Source organism: Equus przewalskii, chromosome 13 (genome assembly GCF_037783145.1).
Source record: "Equus przewalskii isolate Varuska chromosome 13, EquPr2, whole genome shotgun sequence".
Taxonomy (NCBI): Eukaryota; Metazoa; Chordata; class Mammalia; order Perissodactyla; family Equidae; genus Equus; species Equus przewalskii.
In genome coordinates, this window is record NC_091843.1 from 57,983,490 (window position 1) to 58,002,196 (window position 18,707).

At 41.9% G+C, this 18,707-nt stretch overlaps 1 protein-coding gene across 7 annotated transcripts in view; it reads left to right on the top strand.

The window, feature by feature from the left end:
* The window catches only part of MCC (MCC regulator of WNT signaling pathway), a 407,992-nt gene that overhangs the window by 227,090 nt on the left and 162,195 nt on the right, over positions 1–18,707 (top strand). Inside the window, exon 1 of one of the 7 annotated variants that reach the window (XM_070571268.1) lies at positions 17,734–17,853. The exons of the other annotated variants lie outside the window; for them this stretch is intronic. The gene's annotated coding sequence lies outside the window, so the exon portion shown is untranslated. Of the gene's footprint in view, positions 1–17,733; positions 17,854–18,707 lie in introns of those variants that run through there. 7 annotated transcript variants of the gene reach the window in all.

The window sequence follows — 18,707 nt, forward strand, 5'->3', positions numbered from 1 at the left end:
TTATAATAGGTGTCTATTAATTGTTTCCCAAAGTGAATTTCTATTTAAAATACAGTTGGGTGTGGGGACGAGGGGACTTGGGAAATGTGTGAGGAACCACTACAAGTTCTCCAGTCTCAGCTTCATTTATGCCAATGAAGGCTGGCTGGACTGCCTTTGCTTTTAAACTACTCCACTGTTTATTTTCTTATCTTTAATAGACTCGTTTCTGGAAGAAAACGCTAAAACAGAGCTGGTTTTTAGCTCTGATAGAGCCTTAGGCATGTACACTTTTATGCACAAAGGGGCCTTAGATGATACGAAGGCAAACTTCCCTTTTTATAGGTGAGTAAACTGGACCCAAAGAGTTCTAGAACCAGACTGATAACCGCAGTGTTGGCCTTTATCTGAAACGGTTTCACTTTTTCTAGCTTTCCTGTTCATTAATTAATTTTCTGTGGCGTAGTTGCTTTCTGCAAGTCACATTGCTGCTCTTGTCTGTTTTCCTGCCTGGTTCAGACAGAGGAGGATGGTTATTCTTGTTTTAAGGAAACCTAACTAAATGCTGAGTACCAATTATTTATTCTGAGTCTGATTCTACTGGATAACGTACCTCTGTATTTCTGCTGGAAATGACCTCAGTCACTTTGTTTTTCAATTCTTGTATGAATTGCTGTGTTTAGAGCCTCCAAGTGAAATGAAATGGGGAGAAATGTTTCTGATCCAGTGGGATGGCTTTATGTCAGTCATTGACCAAGAGGATGTGATAGTTGGACCTTGCTGGTCAGGTTCCACAGCACACCATGGTATAGAGCAGAAAACCATGGAGGAACAACAAAAATGGGAGCTATTTAGAAGGCCAGTTTGGACTGGTTGAGAGGGATCAGTACGCTCCTCACAGCAAACCCAAACCTTCTAGACTGTGGTTGATGGACGTGAAGTTTAGCCTTTTACATAGTGTCTATCTGGCCTCCTGGGACTTAAGATAAATCTGTTATGGAAAATTTCAGCCATATACAAAAGTTGAGAGAATAGATATTAGGAGTTCATTATACTGTCCCCTAGCTGGGACTTCTTATTTAAATTTTTAAATGATTATTTAACTTCCAATAATTTGCTATTATTAATACAGTGAGAAATGATCTGTATTAATGTGTTAACCTCAAATTTCTTCAAATAAACTTTTTTTAAAATAAAAACATCGTGGTAAAACCATTTGTAGATAAATTTGTGGATAAATATAACAATTGGCCATTGATTTTTAATCGCTGATTCTTAATGCTAGTACCTTACTAGTGGAAGTGATGGCTGGGGTGGCAGGCCCCAAGGGAAGGGCCTCCTGAGGGAGCCGTTGCCAAGGCTGTTTCCTCCAACGGTCCTGTGCACAGACCGCACGGCACCTTCCAAACAATGGTTTCCACAATTATTTGGCATCAGAGGTCTTTGTTCAAATGAAATCTTCAGCACCCTAAACATTTAAAACAGCCGCAAAGATAACGGCACAGAACAGCTTACCTCCTTAGACGTTTTATTCTGGGTTTGATAGCAAATACTTTACTGTTTGCAGAAACCTGGACACTTTGAGGAGGCAGAGGACAATTAATTTAAAAACTGTTTTACTGCAATCACACAGTCTTAAACAGTGATTTACTCCCATTAAAAAAAAAAATCACGAATTACAGATTACCCATAATATGTTGAGAATTTCTGTGGATAATCTTAGTTCTATATTATTTCCAAAGCCACTGTTATAATGTTTCCTCTTCTATTTTGAAGGATAGCTATTAAGTTAAAATTTTTATTTTTTAAAGTAGCTAAAAACCTAAAACTGAGGTTTCTTCTTGTCTGGGTGTGTCTTGACTTGCACAAAAGACATTGCCAGACACATTGTTTGCAAATCAAAGCTTTAATTATTTAAAATGCCTGTGAGGACATTTATATTTTTAAAAAATTTAATAGTGAGTTCATTTGCAATGTGGAAAAAATAGCTCCCTAACTTATTAGGGGTAATTTTTTTTTTTTTTACCTTTTGACTCGGTTAAATTGAATTGCACCCACACTTTGGTGTTAGGAAGTTCGTTTCTGCCTCGAGGCATTTTCTTATTAGTTGCCCATGTGGGATTTGTAGGAGAGAAGAGGAAAAATCCCTAATGCACTTAACTGATTATTCTGACCTACGTCCTACCCTCCTGGTTGAGTGGATGGTAATGTCCGTAATAAGGAGGAGAAAGTAAGGGCACTCAGCAGATCACACGGTGCCCTTTGCCCTTGTCTGACATTCACTCTGCTCCTGAAACACTGTTCTGCCCAACCCCCAGCCTTTCAGCTCAGTGACAAAACCAGCTAATCTTAAGATGTAAATGTTAGACATGAGAAAGAATAAAAATAATCAAAGCCAGGATAGGGATCACCTACCCAGCATACATTGCAGAAGTTATTTATCAGAGATGAAGCAGGCACTGAGAAGCCGGTATCACTCAGGTTGGTAAGGAAGAGAAGCTGAGTAGAGGGCTGTACCCCCTCCTCCTGGCCCTCCTCTGGCTTCTTAAAAGCCAGACACTTAGTTAGGAGCTGTGGCTGCACTCAAAGCTAAACTATTTGAACAGTCTGGTCACCGTGGGGCAGATCAAGCTGCAGAAAACGCTGAAGAATCCTGTTTTGCATATCTACTCCATACTTCCCTAGCCCCTAAAAATGTGAGTTGGCAGAAGAGAGGAGTCTTCGGGCATGATGTGCACATACACATGTGTGTGCACACACACACACACGCACGCACGCACATGCAGTGTACCCGTCCTTTCCAACCTCTCAGTGTTTCTCTTCTCTCCTGGGAGTAGATAGGCTAGCACTTCCATGAGCAATGCTCAGTGGGCTCTGCCTGAGTTCTCTGGTTTCACTCCAAAAGATAAATGACAGAGCTTTGGCCATCCATCATAGTCACATGATGCAACCAGAACATCAATTTAGGGATGTAGGTGGAAGGCAGAGCTCTTCCCCTAATTCATTTAAAACTCTACTTTTCCCCCTTAATTCCCGGCAGCTCCAAATGTTTTAATAGACTGATGTGTTTCCATTTTGGTGACTGCATTGGTGTTACTCCCTCTTTTTGTTTTGACGTGTGTAAAACTTAGGTATCAGTGTCCCAGCCCCCGTATAATAACCTTTACCTCTAAAGAAAGATAAACTTTCACATATATTCATTAACTTAGAAAAAAGTCTCTTTGTAATTATAAGACCTCAAAAATTCACATACTCAATATTGTCTCTTTGATTACCAAAATATCTGCTCTTAAAAATTTGCAGCTTGAATTCTAAGATATGTGTTGTAGCTAAAAAAAAAAAGCAAGCCCTAGTAAAGTCTGTGACTCATGACAATTTACAGAACAGTTTGCTGATGCTTCGATTTAGTATCAACACGAATGTTTTTTTAACTGACGAAGTTTTATGAAGTAGAGGGAAAAGCTCCTTTCTTAGAGTTTGATCTTTTATTTTGAAAGATAGCTGTTAATATCAAACCCTGATGCCTGTTTTTATAATGTAAAATATGAAGCAACCACCTGAACCTGGGCTTCTGCTATGAACAGCTAAAGTGTGATGCCGTAACACGTATCTAGTAATTACAGCCACATTCATTGCCAATGTACTTGGAGCCTTAGAGCAGAACTTGTCCATGAAAATAACAATTCCTCCCATTTGTCGAGCACCTAAATTGCTTCACAAGGTGGTAGGCATTTTACACATATTCTTGGTTTCACAACCACCTACTATCCTGTTGTTTCCATTTTACAGATGAAGCAACTGAGGCTCTGAGAGTGGGCAGCTTAACTAAGATCATACATTTAGTAAATGGCAAAGTCAGACTTTCGACCCTTATCTAGATGAGAAATCTCCTATTCAGGGTTTCCACTTTGTCACCCCTGCCACCTATAGACAGGTCAAAACTGATAACATGAAAGAGTAGAAACTTCATAAATCGAATGATTGGTTTTTTTCGCAAAGGGAACATGGCTGAACTTTTTCCAGATCCTTTAAATATATTTATTTTTGAAATACCTTGTAAACACTCATCCACCTGGTTGTTATTTTTGGAATGGCTACTGTGTGCCTGGTGCCGTGCTGAATTCTGGCTGTAACACGTGAGCCCTGTCCTCAATGAGCCTGGGCTGTTGGGGAAGACAAGGAAGCTTACAGATAATTACACTATAGGTTTGTGATGGAAGGATGTTCAGGTGCCACAGGAACCATGATGGAGGGAGAATGTGTCAGGTGAGAAGAATGGCAGGATCCTGGGGTATACCAGCTTGCACCTTCATTGGGCAACAGGATGACAAGTCTATAAAGGCACAGTCACGGAGGTAGGAAGGAAACCCGTAGAATAAGTTACAGTAGATAAGGCAGGGTTTGCCAAACGTTTTCTATAAAGGGCTGGATAGAAAATATTATAGACGTCGTGGGCTATGTGGTCTCTGTTGCAACTACTTAACTCTGCCATGTAGCAGTGAAAGCAACCATAGTCACCATGTAAATAATGAGCATGGCTGTGTTCCAGTAAAAGCTTATTTACAAAAACAGACAGCAGGCCAGATTTGGCTCATGGGCCATGGTTTCCTGACCCCTAGAATAGGGGAGGGAGGGGGCCTTGTATCAGACAAGGTATGAGTATGACTGAAAGCAGCTTTGACTGAACACTGAAGCAGTTGGTGGCTACTCTGAGAGATTACTGTAGTCATCCCAGTCCCTACCTAGCATATTTTAGGCATTTAGTAAGTATTTGTCAAATGACTAAATGATGGCTTCTGTTTGGCCTGGAGGTAGAAACTGAGGCAATCTGGTAGTGAAGGGAGAGGTGAATGTGGTAGGAGTTTGATTCAAATTTTAAATGGATTATGTATAAATTACTTGATGTTTTATTCTAAAGAAAAACAAAAACATCATGTTGTTTGAAAGCTTATTTTTACTTTTAAATGGAATCCTGATTCTGGCCACCTTTTTTGGGGCCCAGCAGGCATACTATTGTTTTTGGTTTTGTTTTTTTTTTCAGAGGACAGTGGGGCAGGGGTCGTTGGTACTGAGTGTCCAAAAATATTGAAGTAGTTGAAGCTGGGGAAGTTTTCGATCTCTCATTAAAAGTCTGAGAACAGGGCCAGTCCCGTGGTGTAGCAGTTAAGTTCACACGTTCCACTTCGGCAGCCCAGAGTTGGCTGGTTCAGATCCTGAGAGCGGACCTACACATCACTTATCAGGCCATGCTGTGGCAGGCTTCCCACATATAAAGTAGAAGAAGATGGGCATGGATGTTAGCTCAAGGCCAGTCTTCCTCAGCAAAAAGAAGAGGATTGGCGGTGGATGTTAGCTGAGGGCTAATCTTCCTCAAAAAAACAAAAAAAACTAAGAGTATATATTATTCATAGGGCACAGATAGAATGCTTCTTGAATATGACCAGAGTTTTGGTAAGACTTAAACTTCAAGGTATCCATTTATTTGTTGCTGCTATTAGGTGATTTTAATAACATTCCGTTAACGTAAGAGTATTCGTGCCTCATTTCACATCATTCTTACTTCTGAACATCTGTGATAGCATAACAAACCAGCTCTATTGTTGTTCGAGTCACAATGACAAATAGTTCTCTACATTTCAGTTGTACAAATAAAAATTAATCTTAATTCAGTTTAGTGATCTTTTTGTGGTACCAAAGTGAAGTACTTTGTCACATATTGGGGAAGACAGGACCTGTCTCTGGCAGCCATGATTGATGTGGAGGGATGAGGCTGATGGGTGAGTGGGCTTATTTTAATTTGAGGATCTTCCCAGAGTGACAGCCACTGACACCATGGTTACCACTGGGCCTTCCCAAACCTCAGATGAACCGTTTTCTTCCTTCAAGACTCAGATGACCCCTTCCTGTGTAAAGCCTTCCAGTGAAGCTTCCCTTCAGGAGTCACCTGCATCTGCCAGGCAGTATGCTTAGGACAAAGACATAAAGAGAAACAGCTCATAGTTCCTGTCCTGTGATTCCTTATTTGCAATGGATTCCAAGAGGCTAATTTGTGTAAGGTTCCATTCCAGTCCCCACAACTTGTCTGACCTCTAGTAGAGGAAAGAGGTAATTACCAAGCAATTAATGTAGTACAGAGTAGCAAATTTTACAGCAAGAACATAAAGGAGGGGCATCTGGCCCTGACTAGGGTTGTCAGAAACAGCTTCTGAAGGAAGTGAGATCTAAACTGAAACTTAAGGGACTGGTGCAGCTAACCAGGTAGAGGGTGAAAGGAGCGTAGGGGAGATGGGACTTGTGTTCTGGGTGGGGGAAATGGTTTGTGTGCAGAGTCCCAGCGGCAGGGTTGAGCATGGTGATTTGGGGGCTCTATGAGTTTTCCGTATGGCTAAAACCAGGTCCTAGTGGGACATAGGGAGACAGAGGAGTTACAAATGACATTACCGTATGGACTTTATCCTGATGATAATGAGAAACCGCTGGCTGATATTTTTTTAAGTGTGAGGGGAGGGGACACCACATTGAATTTGTACTTTGAGAGATGTACCTGGCTGTCTTGTGGAGCATGGCTTGGAGGGAGATGAGATGAGAAGCAGTAAGAACAGTCAGCAGACTGAAGAGATCCAGGAGGGAGATGCTGATGACTTGAGCCGAGTGAGTGGTGGAGCTGGAGAAGAGTGGAGGTGCCGCAGAATTTAGGTGCTGGAACTGATGACGCTGGTTGTTGGATTAAGCAACTGGAGGAGTCAAGGAACAAACCTAGCCTACTATAGAATCTCATGCCCACTTTTGTTCTGTCACATCACATTGTATTTTAAGTGCTAACTTCTTAGATTCTCGAGTTTGACTATAAGCTACTCAAGGATTCATCGTTACATCGACAGCACCCAGTATAGGAATGCAACATAAACAAGCAAGGTAAATCAGTTTAGGGAAATTGATTAAACAGAGAGTTCTGTGGATGTGGCCAACAAGGGACCTCTGAGCAGAGGACTGAGCCTTTTGTGGGCTTTGAAAGCAGACCCAAGGGAATGAGCAGGGGGTACATTGGGCCTTGGCTGCAACCCAGGACGCTTTGCAGGGCTGAAGTTGGAGCCGCTTGGTGTGTGGCTTTGCGCTTTTGTTCTTTCACACCATTGTGCACAGTCCTGTATTTAAAGTCTGGAATACGGAGGTGGGGGTGAGGGAGGGACACAGGAGAGACAAAACCACAGCAAAAAAATGCCAGTCCCACAAATCCTGGCTTGGCTGCCTGGGTCCCTTGTGCTGTGTTTTATGCCTTAGGAATGAGGAGGATTAGGAAGTGGGAAGAGAATAAATGATGCACCCTGTGGGGATATGCTTTAGCTCTCAAAAGGACTTGAGGATTAGCTGGTGTGTCCTCTTCCGGACAGAGTAGCTTTTGGTGAGTGAGTTGCAGAATTGTGAGTGACGAGGGTAGCAAAGGGAAGTTGGCAATCCACTGTGAGTGTGTGTGAAAGGGAGCGCGTGTCAGGAATTAGAAATTGACCTTACTTTTTAGTCGGGCAGCTTCAAAATGTGTAAGCACAGTTATTGTTCCCACCCCCTCTAAGTGTACTGACAGGACCTTCGTCTTGCCTTCTCTCTCTGATCAGACGTGCTTTGACACAAGGCTGTCAAGACCATGGCAGCTTGTTAGTGTAGCCAGACTGCCCCCTTCGTTAAGGGTCCACGGCTTCCTCAGGTGGCATTATTGTTCTCCTTTTATGACTAAATATTTTTTATTAGGACGCTGCTTGCTATGAGCTACCTGAAGGGTCACGGTGGTTCTGAGCATTTACTGAAAGCCATGAATATCGTGAGACCATAATGCTCTTCATTTCACACAGCTTCTACAAATCAGATTTTGTTATCTCTCCCTTCCAAGCATCCATGGCACTGTGCAACTCCTAGGGCAGTGTTCACGTTCAGTTTAATATTTTAATACCTCATGATATATCATGCTAACCCACTCTGATTATTTTCATGTTTATTCCTTGTTTCATAAGTATGCTTCTTCCCTGGAGGGTTGGGGAGGTGTGAGGTTGTCCGTAATTTATAGAGACCCTATGAAAAAGTGGCAAACTGGAATAGCAATGACATCACTCATGAGAGCAGCAGTTTCAGTTATCATAATCTTATAGGAAATAGTCTGGCTAGGTTATTCTAAAACACAAGTCAAGGAACATTTTCACTGGAGAGCAAGCCTTGCAGAGTAGACTTTTGAAATATAAGAAAAACAAGTACGCTTCAGAAGGAAAAAGGAATACTATAAACAGAGAAGACGTGTTAGGGAAGAATTAAAGATTAAAGCGGTTAGAGTAAATAAAAGGTAAAGAAAAATCAGGATTGAATGGGAAAGGGAGGCACTGGTGGGAAGCGGGTAGATTAAGGAGTTGGAACAAGGTGGATTTTGTTTTTGCCCATTTTTTAAAGCATCAGTTATAGGGGGACTGACACCTTAGAGACCATGCAATCTAGCAAGTACAAGGATGTCCCTCTGAGGTCCTTGCAGGCAGCAACTGGATTTTGTCCAGTTTGGCGTTCTGTGCCGGACACAGTGTCTTGGCATACAGTGAGTGTCGGTGTGTGAATAGGAGGAGGAGCAGCTTCTCATTGCTTTGTAGTAAGAGCTGGGAATTGAGAGAATGCAACTGCAGGTAGTGACAAATGTTGCCCGAAATGGTGGAGAATTCTGTGTTTGAATATTGACATTATAAAATAGAGGTGGCTATATTTAGAAGCTTTCATTTTTGTTGCATGTGTCTGTAACAAATGAGAATGCTAACATTATAGCGAAGCTGCCAGTAATGTGGAATTTTTTGGTTTTAAAAGATCAAGCAACATGTGGCAGTTGAATGCTTTCCAAGACTAGTTTGAAGCCTTCTCTGTGGTCCTCCTGGGAGAAGAGTCAGGTCACAGAGCTCTGTCTGATGGTGGCTGTCAGCAACAAATGTCCACGTTTAAAATATTTCGGAATTTAAGGATAAGCAAGAAGGAAGCGTATATCATGCTGCTGGGCAGAGAAAGTGGATTGGCATTTTCTTGCCTTTTAGCATTGGATAGGTGTGTATGGTCTATATATGAATTGATAAAGATTGTTTATATATGTACTTTATATACCAATGTAATTTTATTTATTGATCTTATTGAAAGATCCAGTAGAGTCTTAGTTATCAAATACCCATCAATTTTTAAATGCCAGCCCTTAGTGAAATGCACTTTACTAAACTGCAAATGTATACTCTTTCTTTAATCATTTTAGATCTTACACTGTTGTAGAGAAACCATGTACTGTATGAGTTTAAAAACTATAGATAACTTGACTTTTTCTTTTTTCCGTGTTTAGGTCCTGATTTTAATGAGAACCCATTATAGTTGGCAGTTTCTATTTTTCAGGCATCTGTCACACATCACTACTCCCATTTTTCATGCTTCTAAAAATGTTTAGTTTTTATCATATGTTTATTTCCAAAAAAATGTCTCCATTCAAGCATGCTGCAAACTGACCTCTAAGCCAATTTGGTCATTTTTCATTAAGTAGGGTTTGGGGTGGATATCGGTAACCTCTAATAGTTGCGGTAGATGGGGGCTCTTAGTCTTCTCCCTCAACCATGTTCCCAGATGGGAGGGCAGACTCCTACAAACCCTGCCGTGTATGCAAACGCTTAATCGCATAAGGAGGCAGAAACCAGTCCCTGAGCCTGTTCTTCGAACTTTTAGATGCTCTGACAATACCTTACATGAAAAGTTAATGTGAGGCAAATGTGACATTTCTGGGGACAGGATTCCGTAATCTAGTCGAGACCTGGTGACAGGAAGCCTCCACAGCAGTAGCAACACACAGGATTGTTCCAGAATTGAGCTCTGGGCACCATTGCACAGAGTAAGGTTGGGCCTGTCAGGTTCTCGTAGATTGTTCATCCTCGGGTAGAGGGCCTATATCATATTTGTAGACAATCCCACATATGTTAACCACCACTGATTTCACCAGTGAGAAATCTTTTCTAATCTCCGTTGAGCTAACTTACCAAGCCTTTAGTGTTGAATGACAGGTGAAGAGCTTAAAGTCACTGCGTCTAGAGTGATGCCTTTCGATGCCAGCCAAATGCTTCCAGAGTATGGAATATGCTTGCCTGGTTAGGGTAGGTCACTGCCCCTAAAGGGTAGATTAAAGCTAACACATCCCTAGCCTGTTGTCTGGGGTAGACTATTGTAAAGTAAATTATTGACCTTATAACTCTTCCTTTCCTGGAAATTTTCTCATTTAGGAAACTTGCCTGGGACCAGTCAACCTTGGTTTCTTCTTCTTCCTGTGCTCACTCACGTCAGGTCCTTTTTTGCCTAGGTACCTTCCCCCAGACATCCTCTTTCCTTTCACCTCAGCAAATTCCAACTTCAAATTCCTCCCTGCACTTGTCTTCCTACTTCCCAACCCCTCTCTGAATCCCAGCTACTCTGAGTCTGGGGACATACATTCATCAGATACGCTGGCTGGCTCATACTCGATATTGGTTATATGTGAGTGCTGAGTGTGTGTGGGAGGGAGGAGTGTTAGTCTTACATTTCTTGTTTTCCCGACTAAAATATAGAGTTTAAGATAAGGGCCTCGTATGCATTTTCTAAACTACACCCACCCCAGTTTAGTAGAGCACCAAACTCATATTAAACACTGAATAAATATTTAAGAGGGAGAGTTGGGGAAGAGGAAGAGAGACTATGGGCAAATTATGGGAAGGAATATTTAGATGCCTGCTAATTCCTGGTTAGAGTCACTTGTCTGGCAAAAAAAAATAAAACAGTGTCCTGTTGTACTGCTGAGGGCTTGAAGCTTTACTCTTTCCAGCCACAGCTTTGTCACCACATTCCCTGCCCTAATTTATCCCTCTCTTAATGCCAAAATATGTGCTACTAGAGCCTAATGAACGTAATAGGGTAGATCAAGTTGTAGTGGCTACAATAAAAAGAAAAAACAACGCTCAACCCTTTACGTCATGTGGAGACTGTATCTCACAAATCTTGTCACTCTTGACAGAGGTGGCCGTAAGCATGGACACAATTTTTAGAAGCAAAAATGAAATGATACTTTAGACATTAGCCATTTATAAATTTAACAAAAGCATTATCCATAATCCCCCCACTCCACTGTTTTTTTTTTTTTTTTTTTGCCAGACTTGGTGTTTCCTTTTTTTGAAGAGTGGGTAAGAAGAATGTGGAACCTGACCAAAATGTGATAGCCTAAGAAGCAGATGATTCCCTCTAGGAATGGCCCTGGAAAGGAGAGTGTCAATAGGTCAGCTGACACCAGGAGCTGCAGTCTAACATTTGAAAGCAGCTACTTTCCTGTTCTGAGTGGCTGGTGTCCTTGAACGAGGAAAAACATACCTTGCTTTTTTTGCTTGGCAGCTTAATGTAAAACTCCTTGCCAGAAGAAAATTGTATGCTGGGTCTTTACAATAAAATTATTGCAGCCATAAAGGTAGTCATGTACCCAAAGCCTAAAGGAAATCAGGATAGGTCTAAAATAAAGTGTATACATTCTGTCATCTTTCTATTTCCTTTGTAGTCTTTATGGGCTCTATTTGGAGGAACCCAGTGGAATTGCCTCAGGCACAGTCTGATGTTATGTTGTGTTGCTTAGGCAGAGCATGACTGATTGGGGAGTCATTGATATATGACAATTGGGAGCAATAACATTTTGGGAATGAAAATAATTTTTGAAGCCTTACTTCCTCTACTTCTGAAGCATTTTAATAAGTCTGTTCTTTATGACTTTAGGTAAACATGTCAAGTATTCCCCAAAATTAGATTGAGTTTTGTATGTGTGAATTAATGAATTGCTTAGAATGTCAATCTTGGAACGTAGGAGCCTGTCAGGAAAACCCAGACCCTTGATACAGAATATATTCTTGCTCTGTCGGATGTACAGCCTCTATAAAAACCCTGGTTGTAAGAGATAGTATTTAGAGAAGGTAATTTAAGAGGCAATGGGTATCAATCCACTTCTTGAAGTATTTTAGGATCTGTCCTCAGATGAAATTAGGCCACTCTACGATACCAATGTCTGCTGAATCCCTTAATCCCTTGCAGAATGTCTTCAGCATCTGACCTGTTAGGCCTCTGAATTTTGTAGTGAACTGTAATATAAAAGACCATGAATAAATCCATGTCTGCATTCTTGTGGCCATGTTGTTAGTGGCAATGCCTTTGGGTATTATAGGGGGACGTCTGTAATTCTTGAGGAGAAAAATGTCTCAACCAAATCGTCTAAGAATCAGAGATGTTTTACTTTTTACACGGGTACTCTTGTTAGCTAAAATTTCTGTGACTTCCTCTTTTTCTCAGATTCTATAAACTCAAAAGCTTAGTGTTACCTTCTTATATCACAGTAATTGTGTTTGTCTCTTATGGGTGAAAGACTTGCTTTTATTCAGTTTCTTCATCTCACATTTAAGATGAGAATGAGTTATATCCCATCTCAAAGAACCCAGTTGAAGAAAGTTGCAAAGATCATTATCCAGATGACTTGGTCCTTCATTGTTTTTTATACAGGACAGCAGCCTGAGACAGGTGAAAGCCATCCAAGAGGCCAGCTATAAATAGCTTCAGGGTATTCTTGAAGTTTTCCTTCTGCGTAAGATTAAGGAACTTTGTAGAAACGATTAGTCTTGTTCGTTGGGGTAAAGGACAGATAGATGCCAACTTCCTTCTCATAAAGTTTGCCATGTAAAGGACTGATTTGAACTAATTATCCAGTTTGTGAATTATCATATTTGGTGACTTTTTTTCTTTTATTTCTAGTAGCAGAACTTTTTTCTTTTCTCTTCTCAAAAGAAAGTTTAGGGGCTACCCCATTTTGGCCACATCTCTGCTTCATCCTCATTAGCTCCCTTGGCTACCAGGAACACACAAGTTGAAAGGTATGAATGGAGAGGAAGTTGAAATCATAGTACAAAGTGAAAAGTGTGGGGTTATTATCTGTGCTACCTTTAGTGAGTAAATACTGCCTATGCGTAAGCATTTGCCCAGGTGAACTCTCTCTTCAGGTGAAAGGTGAAGTCAAACATGATTGAAATCTCAAATATCTCAGGCTCTGCCTCTGCTATGAGAGTAGGGTCCTCATTCAGACAGCCACTCTAATGTGGCCTCTGGGGAAATGATTTTTTGTATTGTTAACAAGTCATTTTGTTGAGGTTCTTTTTAGAATGTATTTCTCTTAAGCTGTTACCATTGGCTAGGATCAGAATAGACCACAATATGCCTCATTTCACACAGTAGGTATAAGTCTTATAAATGAGCTCATATGTTAAGTATTCTAGGAAAACCCTTTATTTAAGGGAGCCCTGCTGAGAATCATTTTGTAAAGTGCTGTGCTCACAGTAGGCACTAGATAACTTTGTGGATGGACAGATGAAAAGAAGAATCTTTTTGTATGAACAACCCTTTCATTAAAGCCATTCTCCAAGATTGAGTTCCTCCAGAAACACTGTCTCCCAAACCTAGGATGGGCATCACCGGACCTACTCCAATAATGGCCTTCATATGTCTCTATCATTGTATTGTTAGTGTTAAATAAAACGCATAATACTTATTGGATGCTTATCATGAACCAGGCCCTGCTCTAAACATCTTTTGTCTGTTGCCTCATTTAATCCTTGAGGCAGTCCTAGGAGGTGAGGAAACTGCAGTCTGAAGAGGCTTGCCCACAGCTTGCCACACTCACGTCACTAGTAAACAGTGGAGCTTGGTCTCACATGTGAGTCTGTCTGATTCCAAAGCTTCTAAGCTCTGAATTCGTGTCTCTGTAAGCTGTGTGTGTGTGCGTGCACTGGATGCCAGCTCCCTGAAAACCTGAACTCTGCTTCACACATCTTTGTCCCCTCGGTTTCAGCCACTCTGCCTGCTGTAAAGTAGGCTCTTAATTTGAACTAATGGAGAAGGAAAGACCAGGATTGTGGTTGGAAGACCTGGATTCCGCTCTACTTCTGGCCCCAGAGAAGTCATTTAACCTCTTTAGAGCCCCACGTAAATCAGGGAAATAATCCTTGCCCTGCCTACATCACAGGGCTGGTGTGAGGATCAAATGAGAAAGAGCTGTGGAAACCATAAAGACCTCCATAAAGGTTAAGCAAGATTCAGAAACTAATTACTGGACTTACCAGTTTTGTAAATTCAAAACGATTCAAGGCTAAGATTCCTCAGAACACCTGAAATATTGAAGTATTTGGAAAATAATTGGCCTAAGGAAAGGATAGAGGAACACAGAGTTTTATCAAGCTAGGAAGATAAAATGCTCTAAGATAATTTAAAAGTCTTATGGTGTGTGTACACATACTGGCCAATGGGCAAACAATAGGGATTCCTTAGATTAAAAGAAAGCATCCCACACTAGTGGAGTGTACACTGGGCGGGAGTCTGGGGACCAAGGTGCTTGGCAGAGCTTGGATGCTACCTTTCTTGGGGAAGCGCCTTCATTTTGTTGTCAGGCCTCAGTTTCCCAATCTGTAAAATGAAATGTTTGGACCGAATGACTCCAAACTCCAGTGACCTGTCATTCAAAACTTGGGTGTTGGCAATCCTGGAGGATTGAGTTGTCTAGTTGTGTAGCTGTCACTGTTCACAGAGTGTTTGCTGCCAGCTTTGGGCCTCTGACTGTGCTGGCAAAGGGCTGGGCAGACCCTCAGGCTGAAGAAACAGAGAGGACCCATCCCTGTGGTGGGCCTTCAGCGCTTATAGAACTGTGCTGGATTCCAAAGCAGGTCTGTGCACTGCATCAGCTTAGGTTCCTTGTTAGTACCTTTAGCGCTGGTTTCAATAGTCTTATTTGGGAGAATGTTCTCTTTCCCTTCCATACCACCCCCATTGTTTCTCTACCATCTCACTTCTAATCTGTTGATTCCAAACTGTTAGATTTCACTTATTTAAAGCAAATATTTTCCCGTGGCACAATATAAGAATGTTCTTTAAGACTTTCTTTCAACCTTAGAACTATTTATACTTTCAAAACTTAGTCTTTGGATAGAAAACTCGTTTGAGACTGATAAGAATGTGCCCTCTGATAGCATCTTATGTTTTGTAATATTTATTTTCAGGTGCATTGTTTAAGCATCATGTTGACACTGGCAGGTACACAGAGCAGGAATGACTATCCACATTTTACAGATGAGCCTAGAAGGGGAAGGAAAGTGTACAGGGGTCACGGCAGAGCTGGGCTCACACTGTTTTCACCATCCTGTTAGTCTGCCTTCTTTTTTTTTTGGTATGCTTTTTGGTGGGGAAGATTGGCCCTTAGCTAATGTCTGTTGCCAATCTTCCTCTTTCTTTTTTACCTCTCCCCAAAGCCCTAGTACATAGTTGTGTATCCCAGTTGGAAGTCCTTCTAGTTCTTCTATGTGGGATGCCGCCACAGAATGGCTTGATGAGCAGTGTGTAGGTCGGCACCCAGGATCTGAATTGGCGAACCCTGGGCCACCAAAGCAGAGCATACAAACTTAACCACTATGCCACTGGGCTGGCCCCAGTCCACCTTCTTGACAATACAAAGCCACATTCACCCACCTGACCACAGGCACCAGGTCAGTCCTGTTAAGGAAGCAAGCAGGGTGGTAATATTCTCATTACAACTGAGGAAATCGAGCCTCAGAAGTTAAACTCCTTGCCCGTGGGCCTGTGGCTGTTGATTATTCTAGATCTTGAACCCACCTCCCCTGCCTCTAGGGCCTGCTCTTTTCACTGCATCAGTTGACTTTAATTGCAGCACTTCCTGTAAAAGGTCCAGGCAGTGCCCTCATCTCACCAACATAAAATCCATCATGTTAAAGGGACTCATTGAGGAACATGCTAGTAAGGCAGGGGTCAGGAGAAGGGGAAAGATGGAAAAGACTAAGACTAGCGTTGGGATTGCCAGCCTTCTTAACCAAGAGTGGGAAGCAACCCTCGGTGATGGAATTCTCTGTTGCTTTGTCTGTAAAACCATAAACCTGCCCCAAACTCCCTGCTTCAGGCTTGTTGTGTGTTTAAGGGAAAGTTACAGACAGTTCCACTTTTGATCTAGGTATTTGTGTGTTTCCTCTATTATTGCATATTTGCATTTATTAATTATTGCATGTAAAACTATGACTTAAAAATGGATTCAATGTAGTTCTCCAAATTAATCCACTTTGAATTTGAGGTCTAATGTCTGACAAACTGCAAAAGGTATTAGGGTGAGAAAGTAGTTGGAATTTCTCTCCCCTCTGGTAATAATTAGAACTGTGGGACAGAGAGCAAGCAACTTTGGAATGAATCTCCCCATGCTTAATTTCTCCCGGATTCCTGACATCCATGCTTTCCCTTTATGTTTTTCTGCCTAGAAGCACTGTCTCTGTGGCCTACAGCCTGCTCTCTGCCCCCTGGTATTTCTCCTCTCTGATGTTCACCACAGCATCCTCAGATCTGCCCAACTGGTTTCAACAGAGACTTGAATAAGCTTCAAGTATGTTAATACTAAAAGTCAATTTTTATGTTGTGCATGTTTTTTCATATTAGTGCACTTCTAAGGGAAAGGGGTTGAATTTTGAATAGTTATACTCACAGTTTTAGAACTAAAAACCTTTATTTTCAAGATCGATAAGTAGAGCTTTTCTGAGGAAAAGAGCTGTGTGTGCAAAGGGCTACAACTGTTGAGATAGCTTCAGAACTTAACATTTACTGCTGGAAAAATCCTTTGTGACAATTTTATATATGGCCTAGCATTCTTGTTCTTATGAGTCATGCTGATTAAACTGTTCTTACAAAACCTCAAGACCATCTCTCCAGGCACGTATGTAGTGGTTCTCTGGGAACACCCAGCTATCTCCTGGACAGTTTATAGCCTCTGTACTCATTCCTCTTGTTTATCTTGTCTGCTCAGAAAGGCCGTGGAGAGAGACCCTTGTTCTCTTGCACCAGGCATCGTACATTAGGAATAGGATACAAATTGCTGGAGAAGATGGGGAAGTGGATGAGATGGGTCTGTGCTCTGTGTGGTTCCCTTGCACCGTCTCTCAAGTTTAGTTTTTAATTTACCTCTGCTAAGAATCAATTTAGACTGGATTGGTTAAGAACCAATCTTAGTAGTTGTTTTCGCTTTCTTAAAAAATGTATCATGTTTAGTCTGAATGAATCTGAGAATAAAATGCCACGTTGCCTTACCTTGGATCTATGGCAAAGAAATCTAATAGCAATACCCACACATCTGGTATTTTCAAGCTCATCTTAACCTGTCGTTTAAGATGCAGCCTTTATTGGCCATCTTTTGATTTTGGTGGTAGTGGTGCAAACAGTAGTAATCCTCTACTATGGTGATTGTGTTTTGTAGAACCCAAGAATGATTTTTATCACTGCGTCTGTGTAAAATCTAGTGTAAGTTTTCTCATCCTGGTGGCTTTCACAGCACCTGGTTGAGTGGCTGAATATTGGTTGCCGAGTTGCTTTGTTAAAGCCACAAACTTTAGAAGTGAAATCATCACACCAAGCGATCCAGCTTATGTCAACTCTTCTGTAAATAGTATGTGCTGGGGGAGTATTCCCTGGCCCCCAGGGAAGGTCAGCAAAGTGGTTGTGAGACAGAGTAATCTGGTCTGGGTCGTGCTGAAAGCTCTTATTGATATGGGATTAGTCTCGGTGGAGACAACGTGCTGTCACATGGGCATCACTGCGATTGAGAGGAGTGAGATGGGAGGCCAGCGGGGGGAAGGGGATGCCGCTGAGTCACTGAGTTCATTAAAAGGCTACTGCACAGGCAGGCGGGCGGCCAGCAAGACCAACCCCTGCACTGTGCCACCGCCACACCCACACCTCTGCGTTAGTTAAGACTGCACTCCATGCCGGGCAAGGAGGACAGCAGCGCTTGACAAGGTAGGAACCAGAGAAGCTGTGCTATCTCCCACTCCCCATATGCGTCTCACAGCTGAGAGCCCCTGGGCAGACTCTGGGAGGGGGAAGATTGAGGCCCCAACTGAAATAAGGGAACTTGGCTCTGGTCCTGAGTGATGGCTTCTCCATACAAGATGGGAATGGGGGTGGTCACCCCAAGATTTCCTGACTTAGTGGCTCAGGAGTTCTGAAAGGGAAAAGAGGAAATTGTATTTGTTTCACTAGTAGCCAGCGGTCAAATACTACTTCCCAGATTGGGGCTAATTTAAAGTCACATTAAAACTTGGCAGTGAGCAGGCATTATTGATGTGGGTGAGAAAAACAGGCTTGAGAATATGTTAAGTCACCGTTCTTTCATAGGTGAACATAGAGTTAGAGTCTGAAGCCTCTATACCACTAGAAAAATTACAAAAGTGGCAAACCTGTGTCTGCACTGGGGCTGGGGGGAAAGTAAAAGGTATTTGGGGTGGGTGGAGAACGGGGGCAGAAGTCATAAAGTCTAATAAACTGTCTCACCTTCTAAGTAAAGAGGGCATGTGGTTTTTGCCTTAAGTTTTGTTCCCAGCCTTAGATGACTAACCTTCCTTGTGTGTATGGGTGTGTGCTGCACACTAGACAGAGATGGCATGTGTATTTTTGTGTCCCCACCACATACTGTGGACATATCTGACTGACTGTTAGTATATAAATCTGTCCGAAGGAGGAACCACAGAGATGAGCCCATAGACCTATCATATGTGTGTGTTGTCAAAAAAGATTGAGAATTGGTGGTGGGTGCAGAAAACCTTTCAAAGTAAACTCTGAATGATGGAGCTACCTCAGTTTAGGTTATTAGT